At 32.3% G+C, this 16,368-nt stretch overlaps 1 long non-coding RNA gene across 1 annotated transcript in view; it reads right to left on the bottom strand.

The window, feature by feature from the left end:
* Positions 1–1,685: 1,685 nt before the first annotated feature.
* LOC117169583 overlaps positions 1,686–16,368 on the bottom strand; it is a 33,918-nt gene continuing 19,235 nt past the window's right edge. Inside the window, exons 2-3 of the long non-coding RNA XR_004466681.1 lie at positions 2,889–2,992; positions 1,686–2,790 (exon numbers count right to left, since the gene is read on the bottom strand). This is a non-coding gene — a long non-coding RNA (uncharacterized LOC117169583). The remainder of the gene's footprint in view (positions 2,791–2,888; positions 2,993–16,368) is intronic.

The raw sequence follows: 16,368 nt of genomic DNA on the forward strand, positions 1-16,368 counted from the left end.
CACTTTTTTGAAAAATATTTTACCTGAGGAAATATTCAACCGTCCCGGGACTTTTTAGACTCCCTGTATAATTAATAATACAGCAATATTAACTACATTTGCTATTCGGCTAGTTAAGCGTTTTGTATACAGAAAAAATTCTTACTTCTATGGTGGTATTTTTTTTATGTTTGCCTTAAATTAGGCTGATGTCTAAAATTTTGCAATAAATATGTATTAAAAAGAGCCATTAAGGGTCTTCAATTTAAAACAAAACACAATTATGGCTAAACCTTAGGCTTTTGTATTTGAAACAAGCCCCACTTGGTCTTGGACCTGAAGCAGCAAGATTTGGACTTAAAAGAAGAAGGCAATGATGCTTGATTTAGCCCGCAAGGTCTAGCTTTTAGACCTCTGAACAGCTATAACTAACTTCAAATAATTGCGACGTCACAACAGCTGAGTGAGCCGAGCGAGACGCGTCGTATAGTCGTCGCAACTATGTTTCTTAATATTGTTTGACTAGATACTCTGTTCACCGAGAGAAGACTAGACCATGGAATAACCTACAGACGCGCATCTTTACGTATTTGGGCGAAGATACTGTCAATAAAGGGGTTGTCTGGCCGAAAGTGTCCAATATTGGAGCAGGCAAACTGTTTTCTGGGCGTAATTCGATTTATAATACAGGATTTATTTAGGTTATATTTAGCACTTCTTTTCAATTTATAAAACGACTTGATGCAAGCCCACACTTTGGCTACAAACTACTTTGAAGATTATACAGCGGCTTGATGTTAGCCTACCGTCTAGCTAACAACTAGTTTATAAACCATGCAGTGGCTTGATGTTAGCTCATATTATTGCTACCGACTACTTTCAAGACTACATTGGGTCTAACTTGTAGTTCAATAAGTAGTCCGTTTTAAAGATTTCAAGCTATGCTAGTTTTTAACGGAGCTGGTCTTCTTTATGTTACACTTTGAAACTTTCTCACTTTTGGTTTCGAATCAAAACTTTTTTTTCTTTATGTGAGATTGAATTAAGTATGGTACCTATACATTAATTTTCATTCAAAGAATTTATTCTTTATTATTATATGGCTTTTTCTTTTCTAAATAGTCGTTTTGATCGAATTCAGATTTAGGGCGTCATATTTTGCCGTTCTTTTGAATAAATTAGCTTTTTATATAGTTGGATTTGTAATGAAAAATTGATTCATCTGTACAAGAGGTCTAAATCCTAATTAAATTCACAGATAATTGCACCCTAATTAGCTTACACAGATTTTTGCGAAATCTAGAAAAATACTGTAGAACAAAGGCTCTATCTACCTATCTACTAAAGGTCTATCTACACGAATTCCAGTACTGCGGGTTCGGCTGAGCACCTAGAAACTCCCACGAAAAACATATCTATTAGATAGGTATTTGTTTGCTTGTAAATCATTCACTCGCGCTGACTGAAGTAAAAACTTATGTATACATAGAGACGTTCTTCGTCCTGATTCTTGTCCTGTTTGTTTCAAATTGTCGGGCTAAAAAACCTATCTACATCAATTTACGATCACACGTAATAAATTAAAGTTTTAAATTTAAATTAAAAATTATAAGAAATATATATCAATTATTTTATTTAATAATTGCACTGTGAAATGTAGATAAAGTGTTTCTTTAATCTGTAATTGGCCTTAATTGGTATGCGCGTATATAAAGTATATCTACAATTAAAATTATTAATTTTTTTTGCTCCAATTAATAGAGTAGGTCCAAATTACCTATGACCAATCTTTTTTCCGAAAAAATTATATATTGGAAGATGCAGATCAGTAGAGATGAAAACACATTTTCTTAAATATCGCCGTCCAACTCCAAGTGTAAATAAAACCCATCTTCAGAAGTACCGTAGTATTGGACTTAATAATAGAGCGTGTCAAGGGAATTTGTATCAATATTCGTTTTGTATTTGATTTGAAGCTAGAGTGTTTGCAGTAGTATCTTAGGCGATTTCAATTTGGGGAAACTATCTAACTATCTGTCTTGAATCTTATTCACGTGGCACTGAGTATATCTATCACAGGACGAAATGTAGATCCAAGCAATTCTCTTCGATCAGATTTCGTGGACAGTCGGCAAAATCTATTGCATTAAGCTCTTTAGAGTTGGTCACCGCGTGAACAGGAAGATCTAATTTGCCGTCGGAGTTGTTGCAGCTAACGCTCACTAACGTTCTACGATTCCAAAGTCCATTACGGATTTCGTGGAATTATGCCGATTAGCCGGGATCCCGGAATTTACATCAGACTAACGCTCAATAGCTACCGCGGTGAAATCTCATCTCGAGGAAATAATTAAAACCCATGCTTACTCGTACTATCTGATATCACATGTAAATTTACTCTCGTTTAACATGATGCTCGGGTCACACTTTTGTTGAGTTATCTGAATGCTTGTAAGTGGATATATTAAATCCTGAGAGAAATACGAACATTTTAAACTCCTCTAATTCTCATTGATGATTATTTTTGTAATATTATCTGACTTTCATTCTGCTCATAATTAATAATTGAACTAAGGTAGTGCTCGCTTCAGTTTGAAATTATTATTATTATTATTATACGATTAAGCCCCCTTTTGGGGTAAAGCATAAATTACTCGGTTCTAGCCTTGCTATACTACCGAGGATCAAGAAATTCATATGGGAAGAGTGAGAAAGGGGAGTGCAGTAGGAGCTATAAATTTTAGATCAATCTAGTATTCCCGTCGTGCTTATTTAAACAGCACGTTTGTTCCGCAGCACTGCTCCGACATACTGTAAGAATGAAAGTATATTTTAATAAGACACATTATTAAAAGTATATAACTACATTATATGCGCTGTTATTAAATGATAAAAATAAATGCACCAACCTGATAATAATAAGGATAATAAATTATTATATTACAGACTGCCCAAACGACTTTTTTCTACTTCTCTAAAGCGTCAATTGAAGGTTATTTGGTCAAACCAAAACCTAAAACATAAATAAAAAAATATTAAAATTCATATGTATGCTTGGCGGTTTTTTTTTCATAGTTCGCGTTTTTGTTGAGATTATTTTGTATAAATGATAATTTATTATTTTTGGGCTATTTAAATTATTCCATAGAAATTTGAAATCTATGTATTGTACTTTTAAAAAATGGTTGAGTGAAATAAGGAATATTGACTATAACAGTTTAATAACAAGGACTAATACTTATACCTATCATTTAAGATTACTTTTGAAGTTAATAGGACGGATGAGCAGTTCGAATTGAGAAAGGAGGGAAACGTCCGATTAATGGAATTTTCAATATGGTTTTTTTCTAGAGAAATATTCTCTACAATACTTATATAAAGTATTTTTTCATAAAATTTAGTTTAGAAGCTATAAATGCAAAAATTTTGGAGTTTTGATGTTTTTAAATGAAAAGAAAACTTTGTTCAACTGAATATAGTGTATGCATGTCCATTGAATACATTTCTATAAGATTTTCAAAACCGAAAATTTGAAATTCGAAAAATCATCATATTCCTTTTCAGAGCATCGAAAACTAATGGTTTGAATACAAAATAGCGACTAGAAAGCGATTGATCTCTTAGTAAGCGAAGTCAGGTGTGATCGGTTCATCTAAAAAGATTAGAACACCACACAGAAATAAATAAAGTTTTCTTCCATAATAGGTTGATATTGAGCAAAACAAATATGGAAATCAATTCAATTATTTTTCAGTTTTCACATTGATCAAGAGTGCGAATATTAGTGAAGTTCAAAATCAATTATTAAAAAAAATTGCCTGAAGCAAGGAAACCCTAGTTTTTTTTGCACAGAAACTCATTTTCTGATATTTTTATTTTACGCTGCGCCCTAATATAGGAATTGACAGATGAATTTGACAGCGCAGCATTGCAAAACCGCGCAAAACAGCATCAATATAGAGTCTATCTCTGTGGGCATAATGCACTTAATTACCCTCATTCAATTTCTGGCCGAGGTCGGTTTTGATAAAACGCACCAGGTCTAATTATAACCAATCTAGATTTTCCGGGGTTTGTTGACCGTGCCAAGGTAAATTTTGGTTGTGCCTCAATAGCTTCCGCTGGCCAACATGATAGCGTTATAATATTATTTCGCTAATGTTATTGCTTTACTATGGCATATATGGTATACGCCGCCCAATTAATAATGCGGTGAAACGTGGGCTACCCCATTGACAAAGACTGGTTGACCACGATGCTTGTGGATGGTACTCAAGCGATGCGACGGCACGCGAGCGATTTCTACTTGTTTAAATGGATTATTATTCGATTAAATTAATTAACACGCTATCAGGACGTACATTAGTTGCTTACGTTCACCTAATTACTTATCCATTCGAGCCATAATTCTACAAAAAGCAATGATTAAGTCGTCTATTTTAGATAATGTTATTAATTATTTCCTAACAATAACAACCGTTTTCACATTTTGCGAAATAAAAATAATTGCTTTAAAGTTTTTAAATTTATTTATTAAAACATACTATTTTTATTCCAAAGTTGATTTATTGAGAAAAAAATTATTACGAGGAAATCAACAATAACTTGATATTCTTTTAGATGTTATCCAGTTAATATCGAACAACTTTTGAAAGGCTTATATTTTTAAACGTAGTACAATTTTGAGGAATTGTAATTAGAAATTAAGGTCCCGCAACAATTCCGTTGAAAACCTATTGTACTATATCCTTATTTTAACACTCAGGTGAAAAAGGTTTATTCACGGGTGACCCTAGCTGCTTAAATATCATTCAAGACCTTTAAAATGAGGACATACATTTCCCGACTAGTATACTTCACTGAATATGGGCCTGTAAACGTTTTTTTTTGAGGTGGTCTTAGAATCACTATATGAATTTAATCATAAGCAGTGATAACCTCCGGCTGCATTAAACTTTATTAGAAGTACTCGCATTTGCCGAGAAGTTTTGCCAGGGGAGATAAAACCTGCAGAAAACCACCTCCCGAGTTCAGCCGGTTTCCTTGGCAGTCGAGTTGTGAAGGTACACATTCGAGTACAACTATTGAATACGCGCAAACGTCCTCGGCGTTAAACCTACCGATCGACATTAGTCAAAATGAGGTTTGGTTACACTTGATTTGCCTGAGAGCCTGTCTTGGGTTCGAATCAGGGTTGTTTACGTATTCTACGTATTTTACGTGGTTTTCTACGCGTATATTAACGCGTATATTACCCCTTTAGTTTTCTAAGCGTTTTGATGCATATTACGTTCAAATGAAAACTTTCATTGCGCACGCGTCAACATCGAAAAATACCTCAAATAATCTATTTTTCTTGATGTAAGTTGTGATTGCCGTGACCGTTTTTTATGTTTTCATTACAGTACATAGTAAAAACATATATCGAAGGGGTCTAACGAAAAATGTGGGACCAATTGTCCTATCAATTCATTGAAGTCGAGAAAAGAAAAATGCTGCTTTGTGCATCATTTGTGATAGCGTAATTCACAAGACTGCAGAATCTAGCATTTTAGATAATTTTTCAGAGTTTTAAGTTTATCAATTCGTGTTATATTATTTATTTTATTTTATTGGTCTCGTAAATCTTGTAACAAATACCAATATTTAAAAATTCTTTGAATTTAAATAAATATTAAAGCAGTTTGCAGTTATAATTATAATTAGGTTATAATTAGTTTTCTGTCTTTTCTTCCTCTCGAAAAACAAATCCTTCCATAGAATTCCATTATGATGTAGGGTATTTCTTACCAGCCCAGGCATAATTATTATTGTCAATTACTATAACGCATTTTACAGAGTTCCTAATAATTATTAAATTTAAAAAATGAGTTTATGCACTTGTTAACACTGCTGACCCTGATTTTGCAAGTCGGCCATCTTGAAAACGCACCTTACTTTACAGGAGTTTTCTACTGTTTTCTACGGTTTTCGACGTATATTACGTCAAAAACGTATTATACGTATAAAACGCTCGAGTTACGCGTAACTGACCAACCCTGGTTCGAATCCCGAAATGATACAGCAAGGTTTAGTTTCATCTTGAATGAGTTTGGTTTTCTTCTAATGCTGTTTTGTGTCCTTAATTCAAAGTAACGTTTAAATAAATGGAGTAAAGGTTGCATGCTTAGATTCTCAACGGATTGTAGCTGAAGCTTATTACACCAATGTAATGAACCGATTTTTTGGATAAAGTTTCGAATAGCTGAATTCTCCGATTTTCTTAAAACTTCGTATACTTACGTATTTTTACTCGCTAATAACGAATATGGTAGACGAAATTGGCGAGAAGGCGATTTTCATCGTAACACCATGAAAAAATCATAACAATCATGGTTTTTTGCGTTTATCTAAGCCAAAATGCAAAATTTTGCATAATCTTTTAAACAAAATTTATAGATTTCATTAAAATACATATTTTTTGTAACATATATTTTTTTTGTAAGAGTGATAATTTTCGCGAAAATTAATTATAATCGATTTTCATTAAAAAAAACCCCATAAAAATCATAACTTTTTGCGTTCATCTAAACCAATACGCATAATATCGCTGAATGTTTTGAAAAAAGTTGTATAGCTCACCAGGTTACACATTTTTTGCTTTAGACACTTTTATCTGCGAGTGATAGTTTTCGCGAAAATTAGTGATACATAGATTTTTATGAAAAGAAAACCTCCAAATCAAGGTTTTTGCGCTTAGCTCAGCCAACATACAAAATTTCGCAAAATATTTTCAATAAATGTTGTAGATCTCATTGAAATGCACATTTTTTTGTTTTAACATTTTTTTCTATGAGTAATATTTTTTGATAAAATTAGTGATGCATCTGATGAATTGTAATAGCTTTTAATGCTATAAGCAACAGGTCTTTATCTACCGTCCGCGCTCTTAGTACTTACGGACGTGTGTTTCGTACGTGCATTTTTTTTTTTTTAGGTTTCCTTCCCCCGAGTTTTAATCAAGATGGTTGAATAATATAATATTTTCAGTGTAAGTATGATTCTCCAAAAAAAGAGAAAAAAACACTTCAGTGGTTGCGACAAATCGAACTTATTCCAACTGAACGATTTTTCTCAAAACACAATAAGATGATTTTTTTGAAATCTGAAATGATTTGCGGTCAGTTCTTGAGTTATAAAGCAGGCAAGTGCCGTCATTTTAATACCGTTGCGCAAAATACGTGGTTTGAGAGGTGTCACATTTCCGCAGCGGCCTGCATGCTCATTTCATACTGTTTCGCTGTAGGGTTTAATTTTGAAGAAACGATCCGAGAAAGCAGCATCGTAAACGCTCAGTAGATTTCGCGGGAAACTATTGCAGACCGCTTCTCTTTTTGTAGGGAGATCTGCATGGTTGCTCTTGATAGAGAGTGAATTGGGTGCCAAGCCGAAACCAATGGACATACTATGAAAAAAGAAGATCGAGTGTACAGGTAGGTGTTTGACCAATATTATGTCTGTAATCAGTCACAGGGATGCTTTGCCGCGTAACACAAGACGTTACAAAGCGATAGGGGTTTGACCAGCATTATTTCTGTAGCTAGTCACAGGGGTTCCTTCCCGCCCCACGGTATCTGGAAAAGGGGTAGGGGTTTGACCAACATTATTTATTTGACTAGTCACAGGTGTGCCTCCCCCCACACGGGACCTGGAAAAGGGGTAGGTATTTGACCAACATTATTTCTGTAGTCACTCACAGTGGTGCCTTTTTGCTTCCCACGAGACGCTGGAAATGGGTAGGGGGAAATGGTAGGGATTTTACCAGCATTATTTCTGTAATCAGTCACAGAGGTGCTTAATTACTCTTGTCGCCACTTAGGGCCTGTTGCCACGGTATTACACAGTACCGAAATAGTTGATCGTTAGATATATCACTAATTGTCTCGGAAATTATCACTCGTGGGGAAAAAATGCCCTAAAAAGAAAACTTGGATCTCAATGAGATCTACAACTTTTGACTGAAAAATTTTGCAGAATTTTGTGTATTGGCTGAGATAAACTCAAAAATCCATGATGTTTATGGGTTTTTTACCATGAAAATCGATATATCATTCATTTTCTCGGAAAATATTACTCGCAGAAAGAAATATTCGAAACAAAAAATATGTATCTGATTGGGCGGTACAACTTTTGTAAAGAACATTATGCGAAATGTTGCATATTGGCTTAGAGAAACGCAAATATGACTTTTATGGGGTTTTCATGGTTTCATCATAAAGATGGCCTAGTCGCCAATTTGCAATATCAAATTCGTAATCAGCGCATCCAAGTACATAAGTATGCAGAGTTTAAATAAAATCAGAGAATTCAGTTATTCGGAACTGCAACCGATTTTTTTACCAAATGATGAGTATGAGCATTAGTGCGTCCAAATTTTGAATAAATAGTTTTATTAACTATTGCTGCATCTACACCATCTTCATTTTCATCTTGTGCCCAAATGTCGGGAAAGAGAAAATTGTATTTCTTTTTCTGAAAAATAAAAATTCGCAATTATTTACTTAAACCATAGAAGTTACAAAAAAGTCAAAAGAGTCTCGAAAAGATGTAAACTATTTTTTTTTAATTTTTATATATCGTGCGTTTTTTCTCGAAATTTTCGTTCTAAGCTAAATTCAAATATTTAAATTTTATTACTGATTCCTTGAAGACAAAACTTTTAAACAATATTTTCTTGCCTTAGGGTAATGATAATAATTATTTGAATACAGCAGAAACTATCGAATGCTATAAATGTTTTGGGAATTGTACACTTGAAAGTTATGTATATTTTAATACTTATTTTAAGTTTTCATTTGTCGACCATAACAACTTTCGTTCGCCTGTGACAAAGCCTAAAATATTAAGTAAGTAAAGTTTGTTCTAAATCATGAATATTTAAAAATTGTCGGAAATGAAACAGGGAAATGAGTTACAACTTTGCTATTTTGAGATTTATATTTGCGTTCTTCCTGAAAGTTCAGTTTAAATAACTTAAAAGCATGTTTAAATTCCATTTGAGCAAAAGATGAGAATGAAACAGCAATAAAGATAAAAGCCATTATAGAAAATGGTAGAATTCGAGTTTTATAATATAAGAAGTACTAATACATTGTAATGAAAGAATCAGTAAAAAATAAAATTTTGGGAATTATGTATCATTTTTATATTTTTCTGAAAATATTAATTATACCTTATCATTTTTAACTAAATTAAATTCATTTGAATTACTTGGAATATAATTGAATTATTTTAAATTCTGTTTAATTCTTTTGAATAATTTTGGAGTCCCGTGTAAGAATCGAATCAGGGATCCGGTCGGGTGATCTGGCCACAAAACGGTTAAAAATTTTGCTTCAGGCGAGAAATTGGTAACTTGTTTTGTCTTTTAAGGCTCATCGTTAAGATTAGGGTGAACTTTAAAAGTCAAATCAAGTGAACTAATTCCGGTAATAAAATTGGAGTAGAATTATAATCCCTGATGATAGAATTTCGTAGCAATTTGAAAACCACGTGGTAATTTAAGGTTAGGAAGGGAGAAACGAAAAACTCTGTACACAACTGTATATTTTAATTTAAAATAATAATTATTCGCGAACTAAGTGGAGTTTTCAAACTAATTATTGAAATAAGGTTGATTGTAATCGCGAGTCTCGATTTTATTTGCGAACTGCAAGGAGACGACGCGACGTGAGTGCAAGGAGCATCCTCGTTCCAGGTACGAAACTGAGAATTACTGAGTGTCTATGCAGACGCTAGAAGCAGTAGGTGCTATATATGGGGGTAAATTTAAAAATGTGCAGGCTAAACATTGTCTGAAAATAGAGAAGTATATAAAAATTGTAACATTTTTGTTGTTTCACATAGCAGAATCGATAACAGTTTAATTTAAAAAGTTAAATCATTCAAAAATATTTATTGTTTTTTTTATGAACTTAAAAAAGCTCATTTCTCTTTCACTGATCTAATAAATCTTTAAATTATAATTTTCAAATAATAATTTATCTAGCTTCAATAATCACATCTTTTATGATGTCAAGGCTCTTAAAAATGTGTCATTTCTACAAAAACATTAACCTGACCAGTGCTCGGCAGGCTCCGGCTCGACCACCTATGTAGAAATTCCGATCGGGGTTTAGTAGGGCCCTGGATAGATTTCCCTATTTCTAATCTGGCGCTCGTCGGGAAAATGGAGAGGGCCTGACTAGTTTTGCAACGCTGTTTTAGCCAGGTTCTAGCTAGAATTTCTGAGCAGGCCCTAAAGAGAGTGCCATTTTATCGCCCGACCATTAGTAGGGTCAATTTCAGACCCTTTCTATTATCTGATGAATATTTAATTGAGTTGAATATTGAATTGATATGGCAAAAAAGGTATTCAACAAATAAATATTAATTTATTGCGAATATTTTGACTATAAATATTAATGGTCCTATCTAGAGTGATTACATATATTACATATTTAAACATTATTTTACAAATAAAATTTCTACTGCTACGGAGTATCGAACACCTACATCTATACCTAAATCTAATGCCTAGCAGTCGGGAGTCTTAACCATTACGCTAAACCTTCAAGTTGATAGTCGATGAAAAAACCATACTCATAAGCTACAGCTCAAAAAAATTTTAACTCTTTCTATAATTTAATATTTATTATTATACGACGTCATATACATGTAAAATTATAAAAACTGTTAACAGGAGAATCAATAAAATAATTTAAAAAAAAAATGATTTTAATCAATTGAAATTTTTCTTCCTGTTATATTTCATTTTTTTGCTGTTGTAGACTACTTTACAACATTTTACAATGACAGAAGATGAAATTTTTTCTGAACATTGACAGTTTTTCTTAAGGATGGCATTTTTTCTTTAAAGAACAGGATACAAATAGATTTTCCATACCTTTACGGGGCACGAAATTCTTTACTAGAACCTGATAGGGTATTTATCATTGTAAAAAATTGTAAATTAGTCTACAGGGGGAAAAAGCGAAATAGTACAGGAACAAACATTTCAATCGATTAAAATTATTTACTTAAAATTATTATATTGATATTCCTGTAACATTTCGTATATTTAACATTTATATAAAGTCTTATAATAATAAATATTTAATTAGAAGAAGAGAGTTTAACATTTTTTGAGCTTTAGCTTATGAGTATGGCTTTTTCATAGACTATCAACTCGAAAGTTTAGCGTAATGATTAAGACTCTCAACTGCTAGGCGATAGATTTAGGTCTCGATGTAGGTGTTCGATACTCCGGAGCGTTAGAAATTTTATTTGTAATAGAAGGTCACTATAAGTAGGACCATTAATATTTAAAGTCAAAATATTCGCAATCAATTAATATTTATTTTTTAAATACCTTTTTTGTCATATCAATTAAATATTCATCAGGCCAAAGAAAGGGTATGAACGGGACCCTACTAATCTTCGTGCGATAATAGGGCACTCTCTTTAGAGCCTGCTCAGAAGTTCTAGCTAGAACCTGGCTAAAACAGCGTTACATAACTAGTCGGATCCTCTCCATTTTCCCCGATGAGCCTTCGATCAGAAATAGGGAAATCTATCCAGGGCCTTACTAAATCCCGATCAGAATTTCTTCATGAGACATTGTATTTTCAACAAAATAGTTCGCTTTTCAACAAAAAAGGTTAATTTCATACCTAAAGAGATGGATTTTAACTAAAGAATTCAATTATTAACTTAAAAAGAGAGGAATTTTTTACAAAATACACTCGACCTTTCATTTCAGAAAATTCGATTTATCCGTTCCAAGAATTACGCTGCGCCGCGGTATCGGATGAGAGAAGCCGCTAGAATAAACAGTATCATAGCGATAAAGCGCGGTACCCTAACTAAGAATTTTTTTCATAAGAAAGATTCTGTCGAAATGTCAAATTTTCAACTCAACAGTTCAATTTTTAAAAAAGATGACTTTTTAACAAAATTGTTCGATTTTAAACCTAAAAAGATAAACTAAAGAAATTATTAATTAATCAGCACCCAAACAGTTGCGTTCAGAACCAAATAAAATAAAATTCTCAATTTTATTTCATCATGTGAATTATGTTAGCTTTTTATCCTATATTTTATGCTTGATAACACGTTACAATTTTATTCAGATGATCCTCTTCGGAATAAAGTGAATATTCACATTTCAAGTCTTTCCGATCAATCGTCGAATGACATTCTGTATAAATTCGTTGAACAATAGTAAACCAAGACTTTTATTCAAAAACATTTTTATATTAAAACAGTGATCATTTTTTATATATTATAAAAATTGTACAAGACACATTTGATCGTGTTGGTAAAAGGCATGGACTTGATTATTTATTGAACAGTTGTTTGTTTAGTAGAACTTATTTGTTTGTGTTTACAACCTAAATGTAGAAAAATAACTTTGATTCTTAAGTTTAATCTGTCAAGAATTTATTCATCTCGATTCATCATTTCATCGTTTTGAAGCTAAGAGTTTGATGCATCGAATGAACCAGTGAAAAAATAGTTTAAGCAATAATTTCCCTTAAAATATGATACTCTGGTAGTGGAAAAATTTGCATCATTACGTCCAAAATACATTTGTCAGTTTTTCAATTAAAAAATAGCAAGTTACCGCCCGTGCAGGAATCGCCATATATTTTACAGATTACCGAAACTGTCCCTGATAGGTTTAATATCTTCGGGCCCAGATCGGGATAATTTGATGTTCCAGACCCGAGCTAGACTGGTTCAGGTATTGCAACGCCACTGAGTTCCAATTTAGGGAAATTGCCTTGCTGTCAAATGAAGTGTCTTATTTTGGATCAAATTCATGGTTATTATTTGAGTTAAGTGTATAATACAATGAACAGTATGCCAAAACATAGTACACCACGAGTTATTGGAAAGCATCGCATGCTAGTTGCTTTAGACAATTTTTTTTGGTGTGAACAAGGGTAAGTAAATTGATAAATCGTATTAAATATATTTCTTGAATCGAAAGCTAGCCTCAAGAGTATACAATTTAAAAAAATTAGGCACGTTTTAGCCCATGTTATTGATTGTATACCGAAAATTATATAGCTAGTGATGCAGATGATGAAGAAGAAAGTGAATGCAACCCGAAATGCAAGTTTCAGGAATTTTAGAAGATCGAAACGTTGATGAAATCGAGAATGATGATGAACTGATGGATCATGAGGACTTAAATTCTACCAATGAGGACTCAGATGCTAGTCAGGTTCCAAATGTCAACGTAGATTTAAGTAAGAATTTCTTATAAGCTCTAACCTCACAATTAAATCTTTTTATACATTTTTTCGTTTGGTATGCATTAAGGTGGTCCAAAAAACATTTTGCAAGCTACAAGAAAGAACACCCCCTCCCCAACTTATCATTTCCGGCGAAAGAAAATCCGTAATTAGTTTATTTCGAAATTCCAATATTAATACGAATATCGAAACGTGACAAATTTTTCAGGTATTGAATAGTTTATGAAATAAAATTATTTAATATAACTTTCATTTCCACTCACCCTCACCCTACCCGTAGCGCCCGAAATATAACCCAAAAATAAAAAATTACATTTTTACGTATTATTGTTACTTTTTAGCATTTTTTTAGAAACATTATGTAATGATTTAAACAATTATTTGTTGTCTATTTTCAAAATTTCTAAAAATTGAGTTTCAGATATCAACTTTCTTTTAAAATTAGTATTTTATGCTACGTTTTATTAAATAATTACATAATTTTGATAAATTTCTTTTAACGTTTAATAATTTTTTATTTGTTTAAACAATGTATATTTTTTTAAGCAGTTCTTTTTCGATAATTAAAAAAATGAAATAAAAAAGAACACATACAATTATGTTTCTGACTGTATAGTGTATAGAAAGAATATATTAATCACTTTTTAATTGTTTAAATAAATATCATTTGCTTGAATAATTACTTTTACGAAAATAATTTAAAAATCGTAATTAATTGAATGTGTTCTATTTTATTTCCTTTTTTTAGTTACCGAAACATTACTGCTTGAGCAAATAAAAGTTGTTTAAACAAATAGAAATTTGTTAAACTTTATAAGAAATGTATCCAAATGACGTAATCATTCAAAAAAAAGTATTACAGGATACAAATGTGAAAAAAGTGGAGATCACTGCCTCAGTTTTTAGAAATTTTGAAAATAAACAAGAAATAATTCTTTAAATAATTTCATAATGTTTTTAGAAAAATATACTACCCCAAACAATAACAAAATATTGCGGAAATGGCTAAAAAGTAACAATAATACGTAAGAATGTAGTTTTTTAATTTTTGGGTCATATTTGGAGTGCTGCGGGAATGGCAAAGGTGGATTGGAATTAAAAGTTAATAGTATGGTTTCATTTCGTAGACATTCCTCTTCAATCCGCAAAGAGACTAGCACGTTCCGATGAAACCCTGAAGCATGAGATCAAATCTTCCAAAAATTCAAAATTTCCTCATGTTAACGTCTTTATATTCGAATTTCGAACAAATAAAAATTATGGATTTTCTTTCTCCGGAAATGGAAACTTTTTTGTGGGGAGTGTGTTGCCCTCTGAAGTGAAAAAAAATTTTGCCATACATTTTTAGACCACCCTCGTATGCATATTTCTATCTAAAAAGTGAATTGCGCTACAGAGCAAATCAATATCTAATTTCCAAATGTTCATAAAGTAAAATGAAGAAACCGAATTTTGAGATTAGAACTTTGATCCAACACTTTTAACTAATAATTGTAAGCATATATGCTCGAAAAAAAGAACAATAATATAATAAATGGCACTCCTAGGTTCACAGGGTAATAGCACATCATTAGATTCAAGCGAACCAAATTTTGATTCAGCGAATTCAGAAGAGTCAAATTTCGATTTAACGGATTCATTGAAAGAGTGCATTGATGGCTTAGTAGAATTGCTTGAAGATGAACCTGGTGAAATGATACAGCTGTGTATTTTAGATGTAATCAAACGGATGGATCAGAACACTGTTGATGAAGTGCTTAAAATTCTAGGTAAAAATTTAATCTTTTACATAATTGATGCTTAACTGAAAATTATATTAATTTTATATACAGACCAATAATTAATAATAAACTATTCTTTAGGTTGCTTGTACAACGTACACTGTCATTACGGAAGAAGCATTGACGCACATTAGAACAATAATTGAAAATGCTAAGGACAGGGGCGCGGCTATAGTAAAGAATGAAGTCAAAAAGAATAAAAAATGTATTGAGTTTTTAATCATATTTGTGCTAATATTTGGCACCTGAACAAACAAGACAGTTCAATTTACTCATTTTGCTTCTTACCAAATTATTATTTAAAACAAAATCATAAAAAAATGATAAATTTGAAAAATGTCTCTTAACTGGAAATTGGTCAGGGCCAGGTCGGGTACTGATTGGGCGGCCAGATCAAGTGTCAGATCTAGCTTCGATCGGACCACGTGTTTCATTAGTGATCAGGCCTAGGTTAGTTTTCCAGATCTGGGCCAGATTTGGCCAAGTCTCGGCCCGGTCTGGGCCATTGAAAAATTGCTACACGGGTGGTAAAAACGGTAATGATAAAATTCGTTTTGAATATCAATACTCATAAAAAATACTACAGAAGCTTTGCTTCAAAACCCAATTACTTTTTCCCATTATTCAGTTCGTACTGTTATCCACCTCGTACTGGTATCCTTATGCTCGGAAATCTTCCCCTTTCCCCCTTTTTTTATTAAAAATACAATATTTGAATCAGGCGGTAAAATTCTTTCCCCGTTGATAAAGAAAAGAATGTAGAAAGCAATTTGTTTCTTACTTTGCTTCTACCAACCTTTTTAATGCATCTATACTTGAGTCCTCCTAAGTTTTAGTTTTTACATTTTCAAATTTGGATCAAGGTTTTAGCGTGTTGATTTTCGATATCTGGTTCCCTAAGTGGAGAAACATATATTTAACTCTTCGCATTTAGATATAAAATATCTACCTTAGTGGGCTGTGCACAAAGATTAATTATTATAAAATCCCCGATAAAATCAGTTTAGGTAAAACGAATAAATATATTCGTCTATGACGAGTACCAAAAATGCTAAATGTATTTTTACTAGTTAAATATATCTAGTATACGTTGTCAAGAAAACAATAATGAATATTTTTATGCAGATTTGTAATATTAAGTGAATAGAAGATTATAACCATATATAGATGAATAAATATATAATATTTTGCTTTAAAAACATTTTTTCTTCTTTCCTACCTGTAAAAATTACACAGGCCGATAAAATTTGACAAAGGTCCGGAACCAGAGACCAGACCTAGTATACCCGAAGGTTTTTGCTGCGCTGAATCCGAATCCGACCTCAGAA

Source organism: Belonocnema kinseyi, chromosome 3 (genome assembly GCF_010883055.1).
Source record: "Belonocnema kinseyi isolate 2016_QV_RU_SX_M_011 chromosome 3, B_treatae_v1, whole genome shotgun sequence".
NCBI lineage: Eukaryota > Metazoa > Arthropoda > Insecta > Hymenoptera > Cynipidae > Belonocnema > Belonocnema kinseyi.